Source organism: Pecten maximus, chromosome 17 (genome assembly GCF_902652985.1).
Source record: "Pecten maximus chromosome 17, xPecMax1.1, whole genome shotgun sequence".
NCBI classification, from domain to species: domain Eukaryota; kingdom Metazoa; phylum Mollusca; class Bivalvia; order Pectinida; family Pectinidae; genus Pecten; species Pecten maximus.
The window spans coordinates 9,531,598-9,558,900 of NC_047031.1; the positions used below are offsets into that span (position 1 = coordinate 9,531,598).

The following is a 27,303-nucleotide window of genomic DNA, read 5'->3' on the forward strand; positions in this document are numbered from 1 at the left end:
TCAAATTACCAAACATTAAAAAATATAACTATTTCAGCTGTTTTTTTTTAATTGCTATTCTTGAACCCTAATTTTAAAGTTTAAGTAAAAATTCATTTGAAATATCTGAGATGAAAGTATATCTAATTTTGCTTCAAGTTGATAAGGCTATCATATCAAGGTGGAAATGTTCCATTTTGTAGTTAATTAAGCAGAAATTTATCCTGACCTGAAATAGGCGATGGAATGTAAGTAACAGTGATCCATCATTAAACTGTTTGAAAAAAAACATTGACACAGGTGTACCCTGTTTGTAGCGACATTCAATTAAATAACTAACTTAATCAAGTTCAGTATATCAGGCCAAAATAAAAATATAATTATTTGGTTTTGCGTAACCCTTCCGACCCAGAAAAAAATGTGCCGACTCAAAAAATTTTAATGTGGAAAATAAAACATTGTTTTTTAACGATTTGACCGTTCCGGATATGTATGTCTCGAACTACATATCCCAAACCCAAATAAGGTTGGTGTGTGTTTCTTTTGTTAAAGAACACAAAATAAATAATGATTTCCATATTCTGGTTTGTTTTCCTATTAAAGGTTGAAAATCTGTTTTCAGAACTGAATAAAAAAAATGTTCAGTCCTACCCACCTACCCATATGTAAGACCCCCTGGTCAGGTTACAGCAAACCAAGATATTTTTAAGGTTGGCCTAAGACCATGCTACATCGGACCTTCAGCTGAATGAAACAAGCCAGATGAACATGCAAATCCTAATATTGTTTTAACCGAGGACAAAAAATTCATCACTGTATGTGGTTTTAACACTGACAAAAATAAGCTTAATTGAGACCCCATTTTTGTGATGCATTGATACCACGTACATTTTTTTTCCAAAACTTTAAAACAGGGCCATTGTGTCAGTCAATTCACCTCGAATTACATAATTTGTATAAGTTGGTTAGTGTTGACACTATGTCAAAACTGAAGTTTCTTGTTTACATTGTCCCCAATTAAATGTTTATCAAACCTATCCCATTACATTTCAAACGGTGCCCTCACGTTAATGGAACGCACAATGACATGTTCACCTTGTCAGCTTCACAGGCAAAATGTTAAAATCTAATTTCAAATTAAGGAATCAAATTTAAACCATCTAATCAAACAAATTAGGCATTAAATTACATATAAATGCAGAAAAAAACAGAGTAAGGCGAGGCTGATAGGTAATTTTTCCACTGATAAACAGCAGGATGCCAGGAAGATTGAAGCAGTCGACAAAATAAAATTCATTCATTCAAGATATTTTTTCATTCTATTTCTGTAAACCAGGACCGGAGTCAAGGACATATTTTGCATAATCAAATATTTTAGAAGCTTATTTTTAAATTTACCAATGATAGGAAAAACTTTCTCTAGTTATATGGACTAGTATGTACCAAAAGATGTTCCGGACATAATTATGGTAATATTCATAATATTCTAAAGTTCATATTCATCTAAACCAATGCAAAGGATAAAAAAAACTTTTTAAGATGTTTGGAAAGCCTAAACCTACTTTAAATATCAAGGTATTAAATGAAAACTATATTATTGAGAGATTAGATGCACAAAAATAAGAAGGTTATGTTATTTGGTAATTTTTTTTTCTGCAACCAAATACTGATGCTATAAAAAAATCAATGTTGTTTTGAACCATGCAGTTTTTGTTTCATGGAGTTTGAGCCGTTTAATGTTCATCTTATTTCAAGAAAATTTTCAATTATTTTGTGATTATATGTAAGATGTCTGCTGGCAAGCTTTTGAAATTCATTTTGAGACTGGCATTTTGTGTGTGGAACTTTTATGTAAATTGTTAACATTCTAGCGTTGTGGTCTGATATCAGAAAATTAACGAACACATTTTTATTGAGATTTGACAACTGTTATGTAATTATTTCAAAATGATTTTCTCAGAAATTACATATTACCTTGTTATGCTTATTATATTTTAAATCACATTTGTAACACCACTGAGAAGACAATCAAGCATCATTCACAAAAAAATATCTTTAAATTAAAAAAAAAACAATTTGAGTAATTTCCAAAGAATTTTCCACACCCTCCCTAGCACCATTATCAAACACTACTTTAGACATTTGTAGCGTTAACATGATTCTGGCGACAACTCATTCCCGACCAAAAACTACCAATAATTCATGAATCTGACATGAATCCACAAGCCGAAGGTTAGTTTCGGCAGCTGTTCAGACCAAACCATCAAGTCCGAGTTTTCATCAGCCGCTTCCGAGGAGCAAAGAATTTGAGGTCGCTGCTCACATCCTTAAAATCTCCTGGCTTACAGATTGTTAAATTTAATAGGTATGAGATACGAAGGTACTCGATTGCGATTTAATGGCCAGAAAACACCATTTCAGAAATCAACTATCAGTAACTTTAATTTTCCGATCAGATATCTCTCAAACAGTTTGGATACTAATTTCTCATGGACTCGGATTTCTATCAAATTTTATCATGCGTTTGTTGTTGAGCGCTAAATTGCCTTGCTGTCAAAATAACTTAGATCTTAGTAAGAAGTTAGAACTTCAGAGACTTACGTTTCGCCTGGTGCTTATAAATGGGTCAATGTTTTTTTCTTCTTTTTTTAAACCAACGTAGTTTTTTCTTTCTGCTAAAAACCACAACAACCATTGTCTATATCGGCCTACAGTTCAACGGTTTAGAATATTAAATTCCCTATATATGTTTTACAAACAAATGTGTCGGTACATACCCATGTTTGTGCATTAAAAACTGACCGTAGAGACGTTTTAGTGCTGACCACACGTGCACAGACATACAAAACGTACCTTATTCTCTGAGTATTGTAGACATCACCGGCAGACTTATATATCCAAATAATTAAGGTCACATCTCAGGGCTTCTCGATATCGGGCGACTTTGATAGCAATGACTCCTCATTTAGACAGGACTATAATATGTACACACACACCTACCAGGCTCAAAAGTAAACAAAACTCCGCATGATAGCAGACGTTACCGTAACTCCACACCCTGGGACTGTGACAACGTAAATACCCTTTTTAGGAGTAAATCTTCCGAACGTCTTCCAATGCATAGCGTTAGTCGTGGTCGCCGCTATCCAGGGGGGGGGGGGGGGGGAGTTCCTGGGGGTCAGCCACCCCCCACCCCAACCCCCTTTTTTTCGGGGGAGGATTTTTTGTATAGCCTTAAAAATGCCTTGGCGGCCCCCAGACCCCTCGCAGACCCCAAAAACTATTCGGATCGCGCCTATGGCGCTCGCATTATCACTAAATTACTGGAACACCCCCCACCCCCACCCCCACCACCCTTTCAGAAATCCTGGATCCGCACCTATGGGAAAGATGGTTTTGTCATATTTCTTGAGGATATCTCTGCAGCTGCCTAAACAAGAAAACAAATTGAAAATGGATGCTGTTCATATCTTAATTTCACAGAAAGTAATGAAATTAATTTTCTCTAATGTATGCTCGCGATGATCCCATGTTGTGATTGTCATTTGTGGGTATATCTAAAATCATATATAATTGGGAAATGGCTTCATATCAGTTTGAAAGCTTTTACCAATCCTTTTGTATATATTGACGCAAATAAAATATGTTTTAAATCAAATCGAAAAATAATATGGCCGGAAGTTAAAGCTTAATATATATAAACGGTCACGCACGCGTAACACACTGCGATCTCCGATTTCTGATCCGTTAGCGAAAAAAAAAATGTTTTAAAAGTCTTTTATTTTTGTTTTAGTCCATGTTGACTTTATAAATATGGTGTATTAACGAAAAGTCAATAACTTTCTCTACACGAGCAAGTTACAAACTTTCGATATTATTCTCGCACATGAAAGTCACGTCATGCAGATATAACTTTGAATGCATCGATGAATTCGTGCAACTTACTCTCTAGAAAACGATCCCGAATGATTGCAAATTTGCTATTTTCATTTTCTCCGCTGGCGGCCCCCAGACCCCTCGCCAAAAAAAAATCGGCTCGCGTTATCCGCAATAGTCCTCTGCATCCGCGGACGTCCTCTATATCATTAACATATTCACGTGTCGCGTTAGCTGTGGCCGTCCTCAATATCATTAACATACCCACGTGTCGCGTTATCCGCGGCCACCATCTTATATTATAAACATACCACGTGTCGCGTTATCCGCGGCCACCATCTTATATTATAAACATACCCACGCGTCGCGTTATCCGCGGCCACCATCTTATATTATAAACATACCCACGCGTCGCGTTATCCGCGGCCACCATCTTGTATTATAAACATACCCACGCGTCGCGTTATCCGCGGCCACCATCTTGTATTATAAACATACCCACGTGTCGCGTTATCCGCGCCTGTTCTCTTTGTTATTGACATACCCACCCGTCGTGTTAGCCACGACCGTCCTCTGCATCATTTACGTTAATGTTTTCGGGCTTTTAGTTCGAATATCGAAGATTCGCGTCTTTATAAAACCTGGCCTACTCAGAACACATACTTCTGTACCAAAAAAAAATTATTCCGAAATCAATTGATCAATTTTTTTTGTTGATATTAGCGATTCGAAAAACAAAACGTCATTATATACGCCCAAGGTAATATATATATCTTCAGATCGTATTTACATTATGCAAGGTCATGTTAGCTGTGAAAAAAATCATCAAACACCAAATCAACTAAACTTTTATTGCATGAAATGTGTGATTTCCCTTCATGCCACATGCCTGCTGTGTTACCGCGTGATTTTCCGTAATATTACATGTACGATGTGTCAATGTCTAATTTACCTCAATACGACATGTCCGCTGTGTCAATACGTGATTTACCTTAATCACACATGTCCGCTTAGTCTATGCGTGATTAACCTCAATACTTCATGTCCGATGTGTCAATGCGTGATTTACCTTAATACTACATGTCCGCAGTGTCAATGCGTGATTTACCCAATTACCTTAATACTACATGTCCGCAGTGTCAATGCGTGATTTACCTCAATACTACATGTCCTATGTGTCAATGCGTGATTTACCTTATACCACATGTCCACAGTGTCAATGCGTGATTTACCTTAAAACTACATGTCCGTTATGTCAATGCGTGATTTACCTTAATAGCGTGATTTACCTCAATACCACATGTCCGCAGTGTCAATGCGTGATTTACCTCAATACTACATGTCCGCAGTGTCAACGCGTGATTTACCTCAATACTACATGTCCGCAGTGTCAATGCGTGATTTACCTCAATATTAAATGTCCGATGTATCAGTTGTTGTCGTGAAGACGTTCCGTTATCTTTGTATTAAACAGTTACCTAATGAGAACCTGACTCCCTTATATAACGATACCAGCGTGAAACATTGACCCGTACACAGTGGCCATACACCACACAAAAACATGGAATAGGAGAAATTCAATAATTTCTCTGATTACATCTCGTACCCGGAATCATTTGAAATAATCATTCAAACTTATTTTGAATTCCATGAAGGTGTTTCTGTATATATATGATATGCGTGTTAATAATAATGCTATTCTTATGTAGTGTCTAGGACAGCACGGACATAATGCGTCTCGTTAATCCTGTTATAGAGGTTAACTGTAGTTAACCTCGTAAGTCCTGTTATAGAGGTTAACTGTAGTAAACCTCGTTAGTCGTGTTATAGAGGTTAACTGTAGTAAACCTCGTTAGTCCTGTTATAGAGGTTAACTGTGGTAAACCTCGTTAGTCCTGTTATAGAGGTTAACTGTAGTAGACCTCGTTAGTCATGTTATAGAGGTTAACTGTAGTAAACCTCCTTAGTGTTACAGAGGTTAACTGTAGTAAACCTCGTTAGTCCTGTTATAGAGGTTAACTGTAGTAAACCTCGTTAGTGTTATAGAGGTTAACTGTAGTAAACCTCGTTAGTGTTATAGAGGTAAACTGTAGTAAACCTCGTTAGTCCTGTTATAGAGGTTAACTGTAGTAAACCTCGTTAGTCATATTATAGAGGTTAACTGTAGTAAACCTCGTTAGTCGTGTTATAGAGGTAAACTGTAGTAAACCTCGTTAGTGTTATAGAGGTTAACTGTAGTAAACCTCCTTAGTGTTACAGAGGTTAACTGTAGTAAACCTCGTTAGTCCTGTTATAGAGGTTAACTGTAGTAAACCTCGTTAGTCCTGTTATAGAGGTAAACTGTAGTAAACCTCGTTAGTCCTGTTATAGAGGTTAACTGTAGTAAACCTCGTTAGTCCTGTTATAGAGGTTAACTGTAGTAAACCTCGTTGTCCTGTTATAGAGGTAAACTGTAGTAAACCTCGTTAGTCCTGTTATAGAGGTTAACTGTAGTAAACCTCGTTAGTCCTGTTATAGAGGTTAACTGTAGTAGACCTCGTTAGTCATATTATAGAGGTTAACTGTAGTAAACCTCGTTAGTCATATTATAGAGGTTAACTGTAGTAAACCTTGTTAGTCGTGTTATAGAGGTTAACTGTAGTAAACCTCGTTAGTCCTGGTATAGAGGTTAACTGTAGTAAACCTCCTTAGTGTTACAGAGGTTAACTGTGGTAAACCTCGTTAGTCCTGTTATAGAGGTAAACTGTAGTAAACCTCGTTAGTCCTGTTATAGAGGTTAACTGTAGTAAACCTCGTTAGTCCTGTTATAGAGGTTAACGGTAGTAAACATCGTTAGTCCTGTTATAGAGGTTAACTGTAGTAAACCTCGTTAGTCGTGTTATAGAGGTTAACTGTAGTAAACCTCGTTAGTGTTACAGAGGTTAACTGTAGTAAACCTCGTTAGTCCTGTTATAGAGGTTAACTGTAGTAAACCTCGTTAGTCCTGTTATAGAGGTTAACTGTAGTAAACATCGTTAGTCCTGTTATAGAGGTTAACTGTAGTAAACCTCGTTAGTCATGTTATAGAGGTTAACTGTAGTAAACCTCGTTAGTCATGTTATAGAGGTTAACTGTAGTAAACATCGTTAGTGTTACAGAGGTTAACTGTAGTAAACCTCGTTAGTCCTGTTATAGAGGTAAACTGTAGTTAACCTCGTTAGTCCTGTTATAGAGGTTAACTGTAGTAAACATCGTCATTCCTGTTATAGAGGTTAACTGTAGTTAACCTCCTTAGTGTTATAGAGGTAAACTGTAGTAAACCTCGTTAGTCCTGGTATAGAGGTTAACTGTAGTAAACCTCGTTAGTCCTGTTATAGAGGTTAACTGTAGTAAACCTCGTTAGTCCTGGTATAGAGGTTAACTGTAATAAACCTCGTTAGTCCTGTTATAGAGGTTAACTGTAGTAAACCTCCTTAGTGTTACAGAGGTTAACTGTAGTAAACCTCGTTAGTCCTGGTATAGAGGTTAACTGTAGTAAACCTCGTTAGTCCTGTTATAGAGGTTAACTGTAGTAAACCTCGTTAGTCCTGTTATAGAGGTAAACTGTAGTAAACCTCGTTAGTCCTGTTATAGAGGTTAACTGTAGTAAACCTCGTTAGTCCTGTTATAGAGGTTAACTGTAGTAAACCTCGTTGTCCTGTTATAGAGGTAAACTGTAGTAAACCTCGTTAGTCCTGTTATAGAGGTTAACTGTAGTAAACCTCGTTAGTCCTGTTATAGAGGTTAACTGTAGTAGACCTCGTTAGTCATATTATAGAGGTTAACTGTAGTAAACCTCGTTAGTCATATTATAGAGGTTAACTGTAGTAAACCTTGTTAGTCGTGTTATAGAGGTTAACTGTAGTAAACCTCGTTAGTCCTGGTATAGAGGTTAACTGTAGTAAACCTCCTTAGTGTTACAGAGGTTAACTGTAGTAAACCTCGTTAGTCCTGTTATAGAGGTTAACTGTAGTAAACCTCGTTAGTCCTGTTATAGAGGTTAACTGTAGTAAACATCGTTAGTCCTGTTATAGAGGTTAACTGTAGTAAACCTCGTTAGTCATGTTATAGAGGTTAACTGTAGTAAACCTCGTTAGTCATGTTATAGAGGTTAACTGTAGTAAACATCGTTAGTGTTACAGAGGTTAACTGTAGTAAACCTCGTTAGTCCTGTTATAGAGGTAAACTGTAGTTAACCTCGTTAGTCCTGTTATAGAGGTTAACTGTAGTAAACATCGTCATTCCTGTTATAGAGGTTAACTGTAGTAAACCTCCTTAGTGTTATAGAGGTAAACTGTAGTAAACCTCGTTAGTCCTGGTATAGAGGTTAACTGTAGTAAACCTCGTTAGTCCTGTTATAGAGGTTAACTGTAGTAAACCTCGTTAGTCCTGGTATAGAGGTTAACTGTAATAAACCTCGTTAGTCCTGTTATAGAGGTTAACTGTAGTAAACCTCCTTAGTGTTACAGAGGTTAACTGTAGTAAACCTCGTTAGTCCTGTTATAGAGGTTAACTGTAGTAAACATCGTTAGTCCTGTTATAGAGGTTAACTGTAGTAAACCTCGTTGTCCTGTTATAGAGGTTAACTGTAGTAAACCTCGTTAGTCATGTTATAGAGGTTAACTGTAGTAAACCTCGTTAGTCCTGTTATAGAGGTTAACTGAGTAAACCTCGTAAGTCCTGTTATAGAGGTTAACTGTAGTAAACCTCGTTAGTCATGTTATAGAGGTTAACTGTAGTAAATCTCGTTAGTGTTACAGAGGTTAACTGTGGTAAACCTCGTTAGTGTTATAGAGGTAAACTGTAGTAAACCTCGTTAGTCCTGTTATAGAGGTTAACTGTAGTGAACCTCGTTAGTCATGTTATAGAGGTTAACTGTAGTAAACCTCGTTAGTTATGTTATAGGGGTTAACTGTAGTAAACCTCGTTAGTCCTGTTATAGAGGTTAACTGTAGTGAACCTCGTTAGTCATGTTATAGAGGTTAACTGTAGTAAACCTCGTTAGTCCTGTTATAGAGGTTAACTGTAGTAAACCTCGTCATTCCTGTTATAGAGGTTAACTGTAGTAAACCTCGTTAGTCCTGTTATAGAGTTTAACTGTAGTAAACCTCGTTAGTCCTGTTATAGAGTTTAACTGTAGTAAACCTCGTTAGTCCTGTTATAGAGGTTAACTGTAGTAAACCTCGTTAGTCCTGTTATAGAGGTTAACTGTAGTGAACCTCGTTAGTCCTGTTATAGAGGTTAACTGTAGTAAACCTCGTTAGTCCTGTTATAGAGTTTAACTGTAGTAAACCTCGTTAGTCCTGTTATAGAGGTTAACTGTAGTGAACCTCGTTAGTCATGTTATAGAGGTTAACTGTAGTAAACCTCGTTAGTCCTGTTATAGAGGTTAACTGTAGTAAACCTCGTTAGTCCTGTTATAGAGGTTAACTGTAGTGAACCTCGTTAGTCCTGTTATAGAGGTTAACTGTAGTAAACCTCGTTAGTCCTGTTATAGAGGTTAACTGTAGTAAACCTCGTCATTCCTGTTATAGAGGTTAACTGTAGTAAACCTCGTTAGTCCTGTTATAGAGGTTAACTGTAGTAAACCTCGTTAGTCCTGTTATAGAGGTAAACTGTAGTTAACCTCGTTAGTCATGTTATAGAGGTTAACTGTGGTAAACATCGTTAGTTCTGTTATAGAGGTTAACTGTAGTAAACCTCCTTAGTGTTATAGAGGTTAACTGTAGTAAACCTCGTTAGTCGTGTTATAGAGGTTAACTGTAGTAAACATCGTTAGTCCTGTTATAGGGGTTAACTGTAGTAAACCTCGTTAGTCCTGTTATAGAGGTTAACTGTAGTAAACCTCCTTAGTGTTACAGAGGTTAACTGTAGTAAACCTCCTTAGTGTTATAGAGGTTAACTGTAGTAAACCTCGTTAGTCATGTTATAGAGGTAAACTGTAGTAAACCTCGTTAGTCCTGTTATAGAGGTTAACTGTAGTAAACCTCCTTAGTGTTATAGAGGTTAACTGTAGTAAACCTCGTTAGTCCTGTTATAGAGGTAAACTGTAGTAAACCTCGTTAGTCCTGTTATAGAGGTTAACTGTAGTAAACCTCGTAAGTCCTGTTATAGAGGTTAACTGTAGTAAACCTCGTTGTCCTGTTATAGAGGTTAACTGTAGTAAACCTCGTTAGTCCTGTTATAGAGGTTAACAGCAGTAAACCTCGTTAGTCCTGTTATAGAGGTTAACTGTAGTAAACCTCGTAAGTCCTGTTATAGAGGTTAACTGTAGTAAACCTCGTTGTCCTGTTATAGAGGTTAACTGTATTAAACCTCGTTAGTCCTGTTATAGAGGTTAACTGTAGTAAACCTCCTTAGTCTTACAGAGGTTAACTGTAGTAAACATCGTTAGTTCTGTTATAGAGGTTAACTGTAGTAAACCTCCTTAGTGTTACAGAGGTTAACTGTAGTAAACCTCGTCATTCCTGTTATAGAGGTTAACTGTAGTAAACCTCCTTAGTGTTACAGAGGTTAACTGTGGTAAACCTCGTTAGTCCTGTTATAGAGGTAAACTGTAGTAAACCTCGTTAGTCCTGTTATAGAGGTTAACTGTAGTAAACCTCGTTGTCCTGTTATAGAGGTTAACTGTAGTAAACCTCGTTAGTCCTGTTATAGAGGTTAACAGCAGTAAACCTCGTTAGTCCTGTTATAGAGGTTAACTGTAGTAAACCTCGTAAGTCCTGTTATAGAGGTTAACTGTAGTAAACCTCGTTGTCCTGTTATAGAGGTTAACTGTATTAAACCTCGTTAGTCCTGTTATAGAGGTTAACTGTAGTAAACCTCCTTAGTCTTACAGAGGTTAACTGTAGTAAACATCGTTAGTTCTGTTATAGAGGTTAACTGTAGTAAACCTCCTTAGTGTTACAGAGGTTAACTGTAGTAAACCTCGTCATTCCTGTTATAGAGGTTAACTGTAGTAAACCTCCTTAGTGTTACAGAGGTTAACTGTGGTAAACCTCGTTAGTCCTGTTATAGAGGTAAACTGTAGTAAACCTCGTTAGTCCTGTTATAGAGGTTAACTGTAGTAAACTTCGTTAGTCCTGTTATAGAGGTAAACTGTAGTAAATCTCGTTAGTGTTATAGAGGTTAACTGTAGTAAACCTCGTTAGTCGTGTCATAGAGGTTAACTGTAGTAAACATCGTTAGTCGTGTTATAGAGGTTAACTGTAGTAAACCTCGTTAGTCATGTTATAGAGGTTAACTGTAGTAAACATCGTTAGTCGTGTTATAGAGGTAAACTGTAGTAAACCTCGTCATTCTTGTTATAGAGGTTAACTGTAGTAAACCTTGTTAGTCCTGTTATAGAGGTAAACTGTAGTAAACCTCGTTAGTCCTGTTATAGAGGTTAACTGTAGTAAACCTCGTTAGTCCTGTTATAGAGGTTAACTGTAGTAAACCTCCTTAGTGTTACAGAGGTTAACTGTAGTAAACCTCGTCATTCCTGTTATAGAGGTTAACTGTAGTAAACCTCGTCATTCCTGTTATAGAGGTTAACTGTGGTAAACCTCGTTAGTCCTGTTATAGAGGTTAACTGTAGTGAACCTCGTTAGTGTTACAGAGGTTAACTGTAGTAAACCTCCTTAGTGTTACAGAGGTTAACTGTAGTAAACCTCGTTAGTCCTGTTATAGAGGTTAACTGTAGTAAACCTCCTTAGTGTTACAGAGGTTAACTGTAGTTAACCTCGTAAGTCCTGTTATAGAGGTTAACTGTAGTAAACCTCCTTAGTGTTACAGAGGTTAACTGTAGTTAACCTCGTAAGTCCTGTTATAGAGGTTAACTGTAGTAAACCTCCTTAGTGTTACAGAGGTTAACTGTAGTAAACCTCGTTAGTCCTGTTATAGAGGTTAACTGTAGTAAACCTCCTTAGTGTTACAGAGGTTAACTGTAGTAAACCTCGTCATTCCTGTTATAGAGGTTAACTGTGGTAAACCTCGTTAGTCCTGTTATAGAGGTTAACTGTAGTGAACCTCGTTAGTGTTACAGAGGTTAACTGTAGTAAACCTCCTTAGTGTTACAGAGGTTAACTGTAGTAAACCTCGTTAGTCCTGTTATAGAGGTTAACTGTAGTAAACCTCCTTAGTGTTACAGAGGTTAACTGTAGTTAACCTCGTAAGTCCTGTTATAGAGGTTAACTGTAGTAAACCTCCTTAGTGTTACAGAGGTTAACTGTAGTTAACCTCGTAAGTCCTGTTATAGAGGTTAACTGTAGTAAACCTCCTTAGTGTTACAGAGGTTAACTGTAGTAAACCTCGTTAGTCCTGTCATAGAGGTAAACTGTAGTTAACCTCGTAAGTCCTGTTATAGAGGTTAACTGTAGTAAACCTCGTTAGTCCTGTTATAGAGGTTAACTGTAGTGAACCTCGTTAGTTATGTTATAGAGGTTAAATGTAGTAAACATCGTTAGTGTTATAGAGGTTAACTTTAGTAAACCTCGTTAGTCACAATTTTTTCAATCTTTGACAATGAATTGGTTTTCCGGTGTCCACTCCGGATCCATTATCTCAATAACTGCGGTCCGGCTAGCATAAAAAAAAACTGGGAGAGATCATGGTAGCCTAAGTGTGATATACTTTGCTAGTAGATACAGACTTTGTATGGATCATCTGTTTCTAACCAGTAAACTAATTTATTTCACTTAAGCCATCAATAGTGTATCTGTAAAATCTGGTAATTCCATCAACATCTTCTGTCAAGGTTGAAAATTGTATGCTCGGCTGTAGGCCATTTTGTTTCATTAACTATACGACCTTTCCACGAATGAGAACAGACCTACGTGTATATCAAATACACAATGTCGTGCATTCTATTTTAATTAAGATTTCATTTGGGGCATTCTAGTGCAAATCCCGATCACCACCTGTTGGTAGCCACACTACGCCGTCCCTAACGAGGTTTGATGGAAGATTCACATCCGGGTTACATAACTCGCACTCCGGAAAATTGGAGCAGGTCGAAAGGAAGGCTATAGGGCAGAAATCATAATTAAAAGATAAATTAATTATATTTTTGTGTGGCTTGTTATAAAGTTTCTGTTAGACAATGCTTCACGACCCAGTAACATCAAAATAAAATCGGACAAGTAAGAGGGTTTTAACAGAAAAATATTATATCAAACTTCATTTTCCGCTATCGTTCATAGTAATAGACTTATCTCACAAATCTAAACAATTATCCTTAATGTAATAATCTCTGTTTTTCTGTAAGTTGATGAATTATCCCCAATGTAATAATCTCTGTTTTTCCGTCAGTTGATGAATTATCCTCAATATAAAAATCTCTGTTTTTCCGTGATTTGATGAATTATTATCAATATAAACATATCTGTTTTTCATTGAGTTTCTGTAATACTGTCACTTTTTCAATGTATACTGTAATATTTTCTCTTTTCCCGTAGGTTGATAATAGTTAAACGCAAGATGCAATTTGTCAATAGTCCAGTACAAAACACATTATTCTAAAAATATTTAAGAAATATTATGCTTAGTGCTAACTCCTCACTCGTCAGAGTTGGGATAACGTTAAAGATTCTAGTCAAATAAAAAAAATAAAAATTATTATATACCTCTATATCGTACAAATATTGTGAAAGAGAAACCGTTTGTTTAAATAACCTGTTTTTGTTTTCGACTTGAATGTATGTATTTCTAAGTTTGTGAGAAATAATACCCCCTGATTAAAATATTAAGATAATGACAGAAGATCTCGCCTCTTATGACATAAAATTAATTTATATTTAAATTTCTAAAAAAAAAAGTCATTGGGAATTATTTTTTTATTGTTTATTTGTTTGTTTGTTTGTATGTTTTTTGTTTTGTTTTATGTGCATATAACTCTCTGTATACAGAGTGCTGGAATATTATCATTTTAATAACCTGTGAGGTTTTTGTTAGATCTGAGGGGAAAATGTGTGAATTTGATTGGTTCTGAACTTTGTAAAACTAACTGATGATTCGAGCCTGATTCTAGCCTTATCTTAAAACCGCTAAAGAAAGAATCAATGAAAATTGAACATTTTGAAGAAAATCCAAACTGAACCTGTTTTATGTAATTCTACCATTTGTTTAACGTAAGGGGCATATCTGGATTGGAATTGTTTGTATGCACATTTCATTTAACCACGTATTTACTTGCACTTAAAACTTGTACAATTGAACTTCAAAGTATCTTCTTACATTAAACAGTTCAATGCCTGATTCTATCTGCTGTTCTGATGTTATTTGGCGCCCTTTCTGTATCTATGCAGCCACTGAAGCCAGGAGAGAGGGCGTGTATATAGCCAATCAGAAACTGTTTATAGGGGTATATGAATGCCATACAGGAAGTGTTTACATGGTGTCATTGTTGTATACCGTAAATTGGCACCTGTTTGACCAGACTCCATGCAGATGAGCGATTACTGTGGTATACCTACCCTCATTAAGTAAATACAACCTAAGTTTTCCCGCTTTTTCACCGTACAGGAAACCTATATACAATTTATATATACATGTAGCTCCGCAAAACAGGTGTTGTACCTTACACCGAGAACTACGGATCATTTCAATTGGATTACTGATACAGACATAAACAAGTGTTTCTAGGTCCTATGGTAAAGATTATGTGATTTCAAACTTCTTTAATGCATTGTGTATGACGGCGGCGGCGGCGGCCGCGAGGAGGAGGAGGAGGAGGAGGAGGAGGAGGATTGACGAATGAATAATTCTGCAATTTATTTCAATTGTCAAAAATGTGGGGTTTTTTAACCTCTCTCGTCACAGTTGTGCTAACTTCTCGTCACAGTTGTGCTAACTTCTCGTCACAGTTGTACTAACTTCTCGTCACAGTTGTGCTAACTTCTCGTCACAGTTGTACTAACTTCTCGTCACAGTTGTACTAACTTCTCGTCACAGTTGTGCTAACTTCTCGTCACAGTTGTGCTAACTTCTCGTCACAGTTGTACTAACTTCTCGTCACAGTTGTACTAACTTCTCGTCACAGTTGTACTAACTTCTCGTCACAGTTGTACTAACTTCTCGTCACAGTTGTACTAACTTCTCGTCACAGTTGTACTAACTTCTCGTCACAGTTGTGCTAACTTCTCGTCACAGTTGTACTAACTTCTCGTCACAGTTGTGCTAACTTCTCGTCACAGTTGTACTAACTTCTCGTCACAGTTGTACTAACTTCTCGTCACAGTTGTACTAACTTCTCGTCACAGTTGTGCTAACTTCTCGTCAAAGATTCGTGTTGACCTCTCTTTCTTGTCACATATTTTTTTTTTTTTACAGAAAAATAATAAAATGATACCATCATTAATTGGTAATCATTATATATAACACAATGTAAATAAAACAAAGATGACTTCCGTCGATTATTTCTTATTATAACCCTGGTATTAATGGGGACCGTGAATACAAAACCAACAAGAAATATCTTTTAAAAAAAGATAAACGGCATAGTTTTAATGCTGGTGGTTATAATGTAAAACTGCTGGTGAAATAAATTAACAAACTAATGCGTTTCAGTACGGATAACAAAATTATATCAGTTTGAATCATTTTTGGTGATAATAAGACTGCATTTGAATCAGGAATATGATTTTAATAATGTGTCATTTGAAAAGATACATCCACTTATTCAGCTTGCATTCTATCTTAACTTTGTTTCGTTTTTAACTGCATATCTACATCTTGCACTGACCGCTACATACATTGACCAATCACATACTTCATCTTGACCAGTAACGCAATCTATCGCGTCATATCCGGGGCAAAAAGATTATCGTCCTGCGTATCACAATCTACAGGTTAATTTAAAGACATTTTCAACTCGGCGGAAGACCTTTAAATATATCATGTTTAGAAATATTTTTTTTTAAAAACACGCCATTAAAATAAAAATAGCGACGTGCCACCCAAGTAATGAGTTTTGCTTGGGCCCGGTACTCGTCAGAGAGGCTGATGAAAACACCAAGGCAAGTCGTACCATCGCACGTTACTCTCAACTAGCACATTACGTATGATATATGTTACCAAATAAAATCCGCCTTTACTATTTATAGCAGCTAACACTTGGCAGCGCTGCACTAAGCAAGAGTGATAAGTGATCTCCCTTTGTGAAGCTCTTATCTGTCATCAGGTGCGTGTCTTCGACTCCCTGGCAAGCTGTCAGTCATCCCCATCTACCCCTACTCCTAATGGATACGTCTTGCCTTTCACTTATTATTTTGATATGATTTCAATATGATTGTATAATGCACTGCATGGCCCTGTAAAATGCACCACGTGACCTTGCATAATCAACCATGAATGCCGATAAAAAAAGTTCTTTGGTTGCATGTCCCGCTATAAAATAGGAGGCGGGGCATATGGTGTTGTCCGTCCCGTCGGGTCGCACCCCGTCCTGTCATTATGCATCGCGTCGCGTCGCACCCCGTCCTGTCACTATGCATCGCGTCGCGTCCCGTCGCGTCAAATCCCTTCCTGTTACTTTGCCCGTCGCATTCCGTCCCGTCGCGTCGCGTCCGGGCTTATCATTTATGTCGCGTCCCGTCGCGTCCCGAATAACGCTTAGCAACTTATTTCTTTTATAGATTTCGGTCAAACTTTCAACAAAGGTCAAGTATGAGTATACTTCAGACATCGTTGTGTTTCAGGGTTCCAAGGCCATATCCAAGGTCACACTTTCCAAATATTGAAGATCATCAACTGATTCAATTTATACACTTAACAATGTCATTCTTTCATGGATCTTTGAGGTTTTTTTTGTACAAATCGAACGTTGATCCTCGTACAATGTGATCTTTTTACCTTTGAATCATTTAAGAGTGGTCTCCCTTTTCCTTTAACATTCTAATACATTGTATATGTATTAAGATTCAGTGTTTTTTTAAAAACGATGATGCCGGGGAGGGTGACACGTGGTCCAGGCTATATAAGGTGAACACGTGGTCCAGGCTATATAAGGTGAACACGTGGTCCAGGCTATATAAGGTGAACACGTGGTGTCAGGCTATATAAGGTGAACACGTGGTGTCAGGCTATATAAGGTGAACACGTGGTCCAGGCTATATAAGGTGAACACGTCAGGCTATATAAGGTGAACATATGGTGTCAGGCTATATAAGGTGAACACGTGGTGTCAGACTATATAAGGTGAACACGCGGTGTCAGGCTATATAAGGTGAACACGTGGTGTCAGACTATATAAGGTGAACATGTGGTCCAGGCTATATAAGGTGAACACGTGGTGTCAGGCTATATAAAGTGAACACGTGGTCCAGGCTATAAAAGGTGAACACGTGTATTCTTAGGTGTTAGTCGTTATAAAATACACCAGCGATAAATGTGACGTAATTTTAGTTGATTATCACGACAATTCAAAATTGATACATTTGTGGGAGCCAGCCTTCAAATGCATCAACACGAACCTAGCCCAAATACCACGTCGTGTAAATAGAGGATATCTAGCAGTGTCTTCAGTAATACCAAGTGTATCACGAGTGTGGCTAATATTTTGATATTTTCCTTGAATGCGTAGCACGAATGAAAAATATCAAGATATTAGCCACACGGAGAGCTATATGCAAATCTTAATCCTCCCCATTGTCGTTTGTAAGCAGTGCTCTGATTGGTCAAATAAGAATTGTGTAAAATGTAATAAAAAGATATCCCTTGTGTTAAAATATAGCAGAATGAACGAAAAAAAGTTGACTGCATCTACAATAAGGTAACATACCACCTTAACGTAAAACTGTACACTATATCTACAGTAAGGTAACATACCACCTTAACGTAAAACTGTACACTATATCTACAGTAAGGTAACATACCACCTTAATGTAAAACTGTGCATTATATCTACAGTAAGGTAACATACCACCTTAACGTAAAACTGTACACTATATCTACAGTAAGGTAGCATACCACCTTACCGTAAAACTGTACACTATGTCTACAGTAAGGTAACATACCACCTTAATGTAAAACTGTGCATTATATCTACAGTAAGGTAACATACCACCTTAATGTAAACTGTACACTATATCTACAGTAAGGTAACATACCACCTTAATGTAAAACTGTACACTATATCTACAGTAAGGTAACATACCACCTTAATGTAAAACTGTACACTATATCTACAGTAAGGTAACATACCACCTTAACGTAAAACTGTACACTATATCTACAGTAAGGTAGCATACCACCTTAATGTAAAACTGTACACTATATCTACAGTAAGGTAACACACAGCCTTAACGTAAAACTGTACACTATATCTACAGTAAGGTAGCATACCACCTTAATGTAAAACTGTACACTATATCTACAGTAAGGTAACATACCACCTTAATGTAAAACTGTACACTATATCTACAGTAAGGTAACATACCACCTTAACGTAAAACTGTACACTATATCTACAGTAAGGTAGCATACCACCTTAATGTAAAACGGTGCACTATATCTACAGTAAGGTAACATACAACCCTAACGTAAAACTGTACACTATATCTACAGAAAGGTAACATACCACCTTAACGTAAAACTGTACACTATATCTACAGTAAGGTAACACACAGCCTTAACGTAAAACTGTACACTATATCTACAGTAAGGTAGCATACCACCTTAATGTAAAACGGTGCACTATATCTACAGTAAGGTAACATACAACCCTAACGTAAAACTGTACACTATATCTACAGAAAGGTAACATACCACCTTAACGTAAAACTGTACACTATATCTACAGTAAGGTAACACACAGCCTTAACGTAAAACTGTACACTATATCTACAGTAAGGTAACATACCACCTTAATATAAAACTGTACACTATATCTACAGTAAGGTAACATACCACCTTAATGTAAAACTGTACACTATATCTACAGTAAGGTAACATACCACCTTAACATAAAACTGTATACTATGTCTACAGTAAGGTAACATACCACCTTAACGTAAAACTGTACACTATATCTACAGTAAGGTACCATACCACCTTAACGTAAAACTGTACACTATATCTACAGTAAGGTAGCATACCACCTTAACGTAAAACTGTACACTTTATCTACAGTAAGGTAACATACCACCTTAACGTAAAACTGTACACTATATCTACAGTAAGGTAGCATTCAGCCTTAACGTAAAACTGTACACTTTATCTACAGTCAGGTAACATACCACCTTAACGTAAAACTGTACACTATATCTACAGTAAGGTACCATACCACCTTAACGTAAAACTGTACACTTTATCTACAGTAAGATAACATACCACCTTAATGTAAAACTGTACACTATATCTACAGTAAGGTAGCATACCACCTTAACGTAACGTGAGAGGGGGGGGGGGGGGAGGTGTATACAGTAACGACTTGTTAAAACGAGTTAGAAAATTCAGCATGACGACTGTCACGTGGTCACTCATTATAACAGGAACAATGATAGACATTAGATACTCATTATCCACGACACACACCAGGACAGCAAATCATGGTCCTCCACGATCACCCCTCAAATCAAACGTGGAACCGCCCTAGATAAAAGACCGCTCGGACCGCTGTGGGGACGAACAGGACAAAGCGGATCTCAATCAAAGTCGCATCACTCTTCCTGAGGTGATAGATTTTTCCTCAAAAAGGAAATTGCTATGGTTTGTAACCCCCGTACACAATTACTCCTGGATACAGGAGCTGAGACCTAGAATCAACGTTTCCGTCTTGGCAGGCCCGTGTCCCTGTCTCGCGCGAGTCTGACAGGCGGTTATCTAAGCCCGAATCAAAAGCCTGCGGATTTTACTGCCACTAAGGGGAAATAGTTTATCATTTATCTTGTAATGGGTATTCCAAAAAACGAGCAATCCATGAATGTTCTCACATTTTCCTAATTTAAATGCTAACCGCGATTCGCCTGAGCTTGCATACATTATCATACACTATTTTGCTAAGTACGTAAAATTATCTTTAAATATGAAGCATAAATGGAAGATTAAATTCTTTGTTTTTTTTTTAATTTGAAATTGAAAAAACCCAGACAATACATCAAACAAAAGACAATTACTCTTAATAGTTGTTACCTTACTCAACGACAGTCCTAAGGTTACTCACGATTTCACATCGCTTTCCTCTGTTCGTCATAATCCCCAGTCTCTGTATGACAGTATTGTGTTGTTGGACCGTTAAGAATACCGTGTGGCCCTGTATGACGTTATTGTGTTGATGGACCGTTAAGACTACCGTGTGGCCCTGTATGACAGTATTGTGTTGATGGACCGTTAAGACTACCGTGTGGCCCTGTATGACGTTATTGTGTTGTTGGACCGTTAAGAATACCGTGTGGCCCTGTATGACGTTATTGTGTTGATGGACCGTTCAGACTACCGTGTGGCCCTGTATGACGTTATTGTGTTGATGGACCGTTAAGACTACCGTGTGGCCCTGTATGACAGTATTGTGTTGTTGGACCGTTAAGAATACCGTGTGGCCCTGTATGACGTTATTGTGTTGTTGGACCGTTAAGACTACCGTGTGGCCCTGTATGACGTTATTGTGTTGTTGGACCGTTAAGAATACCGTGTGGCCCTGTATGACGTTATTGTGTTGATGGACCGTTAAGACTACCGTGTGGCCCTGTATGACAGTATTGTGTTGATGGACTGTTAAGACTACCGTGTGGCCCTGTATGACAGTATTGTGTTGATGGAACGTTAAGACTACCGTGTGACCCTGTATGACATTAAGACTACCGTGTGGCCCTGTATGACGTTATTGTGTTGATGGACCGTTAAGACTACCGTGTGACCCTGTATGACGTTATTGTGTTGATGGACCGTTAAGACTACCGTGTGGCCCTGTATGACATTAAGGCTACCGTGTGGCCCTGTATGACATTAAGACTACCGTGTGGCCCTGTATGACAGTATTGTGTTGATGGACTGTTAAGACTACCGTGTGGCCCTGTATGACAGTATTGTGTTGATGGACTGGTAAGACTACCGCGTGGTCTGTATGACAGAAATATCCTCTTGTTTCTCATACTTCATTAATTCTGTCTGTTTCTGATTTTATGGGTCATGTGACACAACACTTAGACACATGATCAGGAGGAGATGAAGCAGGGCGTACTACACCCCATAAGTCTCGTGCGCGCGTGACGAGGCCAGCCTGATAACGCGTGAATGCATGTCTGCCAGCTCTCCACATCCCAGGGGTTGATGTTATGGTTTTATCTAAAATTATGGATTAGGAAAACATGTTATCGGGAGAAAGTCATGCCAATAAACTCAATCTGGCGAAGTTTGGTTAGTTTAAATAACGCAATTATAGTTCGCATGAGTTAAATGGTTCGCAGCAAAAGCCTCAATAAGCCTCATTAAAAAACATTGTTGATAACAAGGATCTCCGTGTGTACAATAACCTCGTTACCAGGCTGAAAGGAACCTCTGTATGCCGACAACCTGGGCGACGATTTACCGGCCGAACTGGCCGTAGACATTTTCCATTCACTGAACCATGAACACTAGTAGTGTTCAAGGTCCAATGAATGGAAAGTGCTGTCTAAAGTCCGAGTGGGTGACCGGACACATATGGGTTACGGATAAATAAATAGTTTCTTTCCAAATGCATTTTGTTGCCATTGAGCCATGACCACTAACACTAGTAGTGTTCGAGGTCCTATGAATGGAAAGTACTGTCTAAATTCGGAGTGTGTGACCGAACACATTTTTGTTACGGATAAATAAATACATGTATTTTCTTTCCAAATGAATTTTTGCCATAAACTTTTCGAGTTCAAAGCAATCAAACAACGAATGATGATTACGTATCAATTATATTATATCATATATTGTACGACCAGAAAAGAACCGTGAACATTATAAATCTCCCCCTCTCATGACGAGTTGTCTGCCCGTGTGAGTGTTGTCTGTTCCCTAGCGACCGATCCGCTCGAATATCTCCGTCATTATCAGGGAATCCCAGAGAACATTAAAATGAAACTCAAGATGGATATTTTCTGTCATGAGGAAAAATTACAATTATAGTTAGAGTACATTGTACAGAAGATTCAATTAAGATGGAAGATGTGTAAAAAGCACGAAAATTAACTGGCGGCACAGCAGGGTCAGCAGAGTGCTTGGCAGCAATATGTTTAAGCACCATTGTGACCAAGGCGTAAGATGAAAGTATCAAGAAGGGAATTTGGATCCATGGTTACCATAGTTTCCATTATCTAAACATCACATCAGTTACAACTGCCGAGACTAAATGTTTCAAAATGCACCAGGACGACCCCGTCAAGTGAAACAAGTGATTTCGGTCTAATTTATGTATTTTCACTTTTTAGAGGGCGGCCCGCGTCACGAGGCCTGATACTAATATCGGCGACTCTGCTATGAATCGGAAAGGTGTTAAAGGGACATTAGACTATATATATACTAATTTCTCGATTTGAACTAATCATTATAATGACTGAATATGCATAGATCAGCTTATAAACCGCAAAGCTAACCTTATTAAGCTATACATTCGATCTATGTTTTGTTTCGGAATGTTCTATAGCCGCCCTTACCGCGATCAGTACTTTTAAGTCTCGGGCATGCGCATTATATGTACTTGTACCAACAGGTACTTGCAATATTTGCCCTTAATTACACATCTTTATATAGACCATCAATTTCATAGTAAGGCAGTAAGGCATCTATATATAGACCATCAAATGTTATAGTAGGTCAGTACATGCAATTCATCTATAAATAGACCATATTTTTTTTAAAGCAGGGCATGTAATTCATCTATATAAAGACCATTAATTTTTATAGTAGGGCAGTTATTCATCTATATAAAGACCATTAAATGTTATAGTAGGGCAGCGATTCATCTATATATAGACCATATCAATATGTACCGTCGTCGTCAATCGAGTGAAAACATGGTCAAGGATTTCACTTCCGGTGTATGCCGTCGTCAAACTAGTGAAACATGGTCAAGGAATTCACTTCCGGTGTATGCCGTCGTCAAACCAGTAAAACATGGTCAAGGATTTCACTTCCGGTGTGTACCGTCGTCAAACCAGTAAAACATGGTCAAGGATTTCACTTCCGATGTATGCCGTCGTTAAACCAGTAAAACATGGTCAAGGAATTCACTTCCGGTCTGTACCGTCGTCAAACCAGTAAAACATGGTCAAGGAATTCACTTCCGGTGTATGCCGTCGTCAAACCAGTAAAACATGGTCAAGGATTTCACTTCCGGTGTGTACCGTCGTCAAACCAGTAAAACATGGTCAAGGAATTCACTTCCGGTGTATGCCGTCGTTAAACCAGTAAAACATGGTCAAGGATTTCACTTCCGGTGTGTGCCGTCGTCAAACCAGTAAAACATGGTCAAGGAATTCACTTCCGGTGTATGCCGTCGTCAAACCAGTAAAACATGGTCAAGGAATTCACTTCCGGTGTGTACCGTCGTCAAACCAGTAAAACATGGTCAAGGAATTCACTTCCGGTGTATGCCGTCGTCAAACCAGTAAAACATGGTCAAGGATTTCACTTCCGGTGTATGCCGTCGTCAAACTAGCGCAATCAGCTGCAGTTCCTACAATGACAACAGAACATTTTGGGAACAACGATGACGAAATGCCGAGTTATTCAGTATCGACGATATATTGTGGCCATTTTTTCTTATTTTAAACTTTCGAGTCCCGCGGTCTGTGATTTGTCATTTATCAGGTAACGAGTGATCGAGTTACAGATTTATTTTTTCTTATAATTTTAAAGACGTCAAACATTTGTAGTCAATGTAACCTTCGTTATCAGCACTTTCACATTGTTACACGGTGCCTAAATCATTCTGGTTGGTGGTCGGGTATAGCACAGTGGTAAAAAAAATTCTTGCATTTTACCAAGATGGCCGGGGTTCGAATCTCCGACCAGACGTGAAAAGGTTGGGGTCACCTGCTCAACCACATGGCCTATACAAGGACACCTCGCGCACTTCCATCCGGGCCAATAAGCGCAATTGTTGTCAAAAAGATATTTTTTTTATTTATACGTACAACCCTTATAATTCTGACACACAACAAGATGAAAATGAAAATAAGAAACCGATTTATCTCAATAATTCGTCTGGCTGCAGTTTTTCTGGAATCGTTTGTTGTATCGGTTAAAAATCTTGGTGTAAGCACACTCACCTAAATATTAATTGAGAATGTTAGAGTGATCATTTTGTGATTTTTAAGACGGTGATCGAACGGCTACCCGAGGATCTCGAACGGGAAGCTGTGATGTTGTTTATCAATCGCAACATCTCCGGGAAATTTCCGGCAACCGAGGGGTTGACTTGTAAAGTTAAACTTGGTCTGTACAGTATAACTCGGTTAAAATACGGCAGATTAAGGGGTCGATTGTAAAGTTTAACTCTGTTAAAATACGGCAGATTGAGTGGTTGATTGTAAAGTTAAGCTCGGTTAAAATACGATCGATATAGACAATGGTGACCAACTGGATATGATTTATTTAGATTTTATGAGGGCATTTGGCAACAGGACAAAGATACACACCAAACTCCGTCATTCAAAACGACGGAGACGGCTTTTTCTATTTTACACAACTTATTGTAATTGTTTGGTGTAAACATCAACTTTTGTTGTCATTCGAAATTTGAGTTGATATGGCGTTGAAATTAAAATAAAAAAGAATAGTCAAGGGAAAGAGACAGCTAATATATTAAGTCCGGGGGCGTACGCCGCCGCCACCCCGCCCTCCTATCCCTATCCCCTCCCCCCCCCCCCCCCCCCCCTTTTAGCGCCTGCAAAAATAGTCCTCACTGTGACAGGAAAGCGGGGGGGGGGGGGGGGGGGGGGGCAAAGTATTACATGATTGGAATCAGGAGAAGAAAGGATACATGGAGGAAACATTACGAATTAAATTGATATCGGTGTGACAACAGACGTGGATCTGAACACCAGTGCAGTCGGACTCGTCAGCAGATCATTGTTTATTTAGACGAGATCATGTTCAAAGTGTTGTTAAAAGCGCTAGTTCGACCCGATTTGGAATAGGCTGAGAGTATGGAATCCATATAAAGTAACAGATATTGAAATATTTGAAAATGCGCAGAAAAGAGTAACATAAGTACTTTCTGGGTTTAAAAACCTTACAATTCCGAACGTTTGGAGTGGATGAATCTTCTAACACTGGCGAAGGACAATAGGAGACATGGAAAACGTTTTTAAAATACTGAATAACATACATGACAGGAGATTTACGAAAAAAAAATTCCGGATGGACAAATTTAATAAAACCAGAAGCCACGCTATGGGGGGAAAACTCGTTTGGATGGAAGTAAGAATTTCTTCAACTTCAGAGTACTCGATCTTTAGAACAAATTGCCACAACATGTTATAAATGCAGAAACTGATTAAGATTTTAAATAGTAATAAATGGATTCCGGAAAAAACATTTTCTTCTATTATGATTTATGAACATTGCCATTACACCGAACTAACCCCAGTTCCATCAATGCTCCTTAAAGGGACATTTCTTTGTTTTAAATAAAGTGAATGTTACCAAAATGAAACTTAATAGGAAATGTGTATATAATCTTTAAATTGATACGGCAATTTTACTCTCAAGGGAAAGCAAAGTGCTTCAAGCATCAAATCATAAAAATTCTCAATTCGACCCGAATTATCACTAATTACCGGCAGACGGTATTTGTGTACGAAACGTCATTTTTCTGGTCATTTCGGCGTTACTTGCATTACTGGTAGACACAAAAACTCATATATAATCCTCATTCGAGCCTATATTTTATCACCCAACGTCATTTTTACCAGTAGGCACAAAAACATATAATCCTCATTCGGGCCTACATTTTATCAAAAGAAATTTTGCACGTTTCTGATGTCCGAACGAAAGGAATGTCCCTTTAACTTAAGGAAATTCCTTAATTTGAAATCTCCAAAAGGAATGCATTGCAGAATTTTAGGAATGAACTTGGTCCGATCTGTTTAAACATTTTTGTATTATGTTGATTAGGATATAGAAGCTACACGTTTATAACCTTACGTCACTAATGTATCCTAATATAATATACTTAACGCACGTGTGACCAAGGCATAGGAACTACTAGTCCGGTAAAAGTTGTCTTAATCGAAGGCCAGAAAACGTAAAGGCCCACACGGCTCCTGTGATTACTCGGGTTAGTTCTAGCGGAGAAGCGACGGAAGGGAACTAACTCCTGGATATTTTGGCAACCTTGGTTTTCCTATCGATCCCACTGTTATGTATGGCCAGAGACATGTCTATATATATCTCTGGTATGGCAAGTGTCTTAAAATACATATTGGACATAAAAATGTTCTGGAATCAGTTGTGTAGCTAGGCGAAAATTATATGTATGCATAATAGACCACTCTTTCTCCATCTTGGTTTTTTTTCTTTACTCATTTTTCCCCGGAAAAAATTGTGAATGCAAGCATACACGGTAGCTATACGCCACTGGCAATAATGATAACCATATAAAATGCTAATGTTATAATTTATCATGAAAATATTTTAGATGCCACATAATCAAATTACTAATTGGAAATGGCTTCGGGAAATAAAACTGTTACAATAGCCGTATACGTAGATAACAGCGACCTATATATATTTAATGACCTTTAATCGTCAGTGTGGTTACGTACAGGTACAGTATTACAAGTAGGTCACTGCGACCTATATATATTTATTAACATTTAATCGTCTGTGTGGTGACGTACAGGTACAGTATTACAAGTAGGTCACTGCGACCTATATATATATTTATTGACCGCTAATCGTCAGTGTGGTTACGTACATGTACAGTATTACAAGTAGGCCACAGCGACCTATATATGTGTATTGACATTTAATCGTCAGTGTGGTTACGTACAGGTACAGTATTACAAGTAGGTCACTGCGACCTATAATCTATTCTTGATAAGACAAGTGATTCCCGGGACATTGTGCCATGTTATTGAAGTACATTTGTAGGTCACATCTTATAGAATTCTGACTTTTGTCAAAGATAAAGAATATCTTATCTGAATCAATATATTCCATATACGGAAACATAATGTGTGATGTCTGGGATGTATTTTGGGACTAGACTAAAAGTTGTTGCAATATTCCTAGCTATATTTTGCATCACGCACTACTGAAATAATTCTAGTGATAAACTGTCAGATGTAATTCTAGAGATAAACTGTCAGATGTAATTCCAGTGATAAACTGTCAGATGTAATTCTAGAGATAAACTGTCAGATGTAATTCTAGAGATAAACTGTCAGATGTAATTCCTGTGATAAACTGTCAGATGTAATTCCAGTGATAAACTGTCAGATGTAATTCCAGTGATAAACTGTCAGATGTAATTCT

General features: G+C 37.8%; 1 protein-coding gene across 3 annotated transcripts in view; it reads right to left on the reverse strand.

Annotated features, from left to right (window-relative positions):
- Positions 1–2,961, reverse strand: part of LOC117315760 (hydroxysteroid 11-beta-dehydrogenase 1-like protein) — a 93,290-nt gene extending 90,329 nt beyond the window's left edge. For all 3 annotated transcript variants that reach the window (XM_033870116.1, XM_033870115.1, XM_033870113.1), the window contains exon 1: positions 2,833–2,961. The gene's annotated coding sequence lies outside the window, so the exon portion shown is untranslated. The remainder of the gene's footprint in view (positions 1–2,832) is intronic.
- Between the last annotated feature and the right edge of the window lie 24,342 nt (positions 2,962–27,303).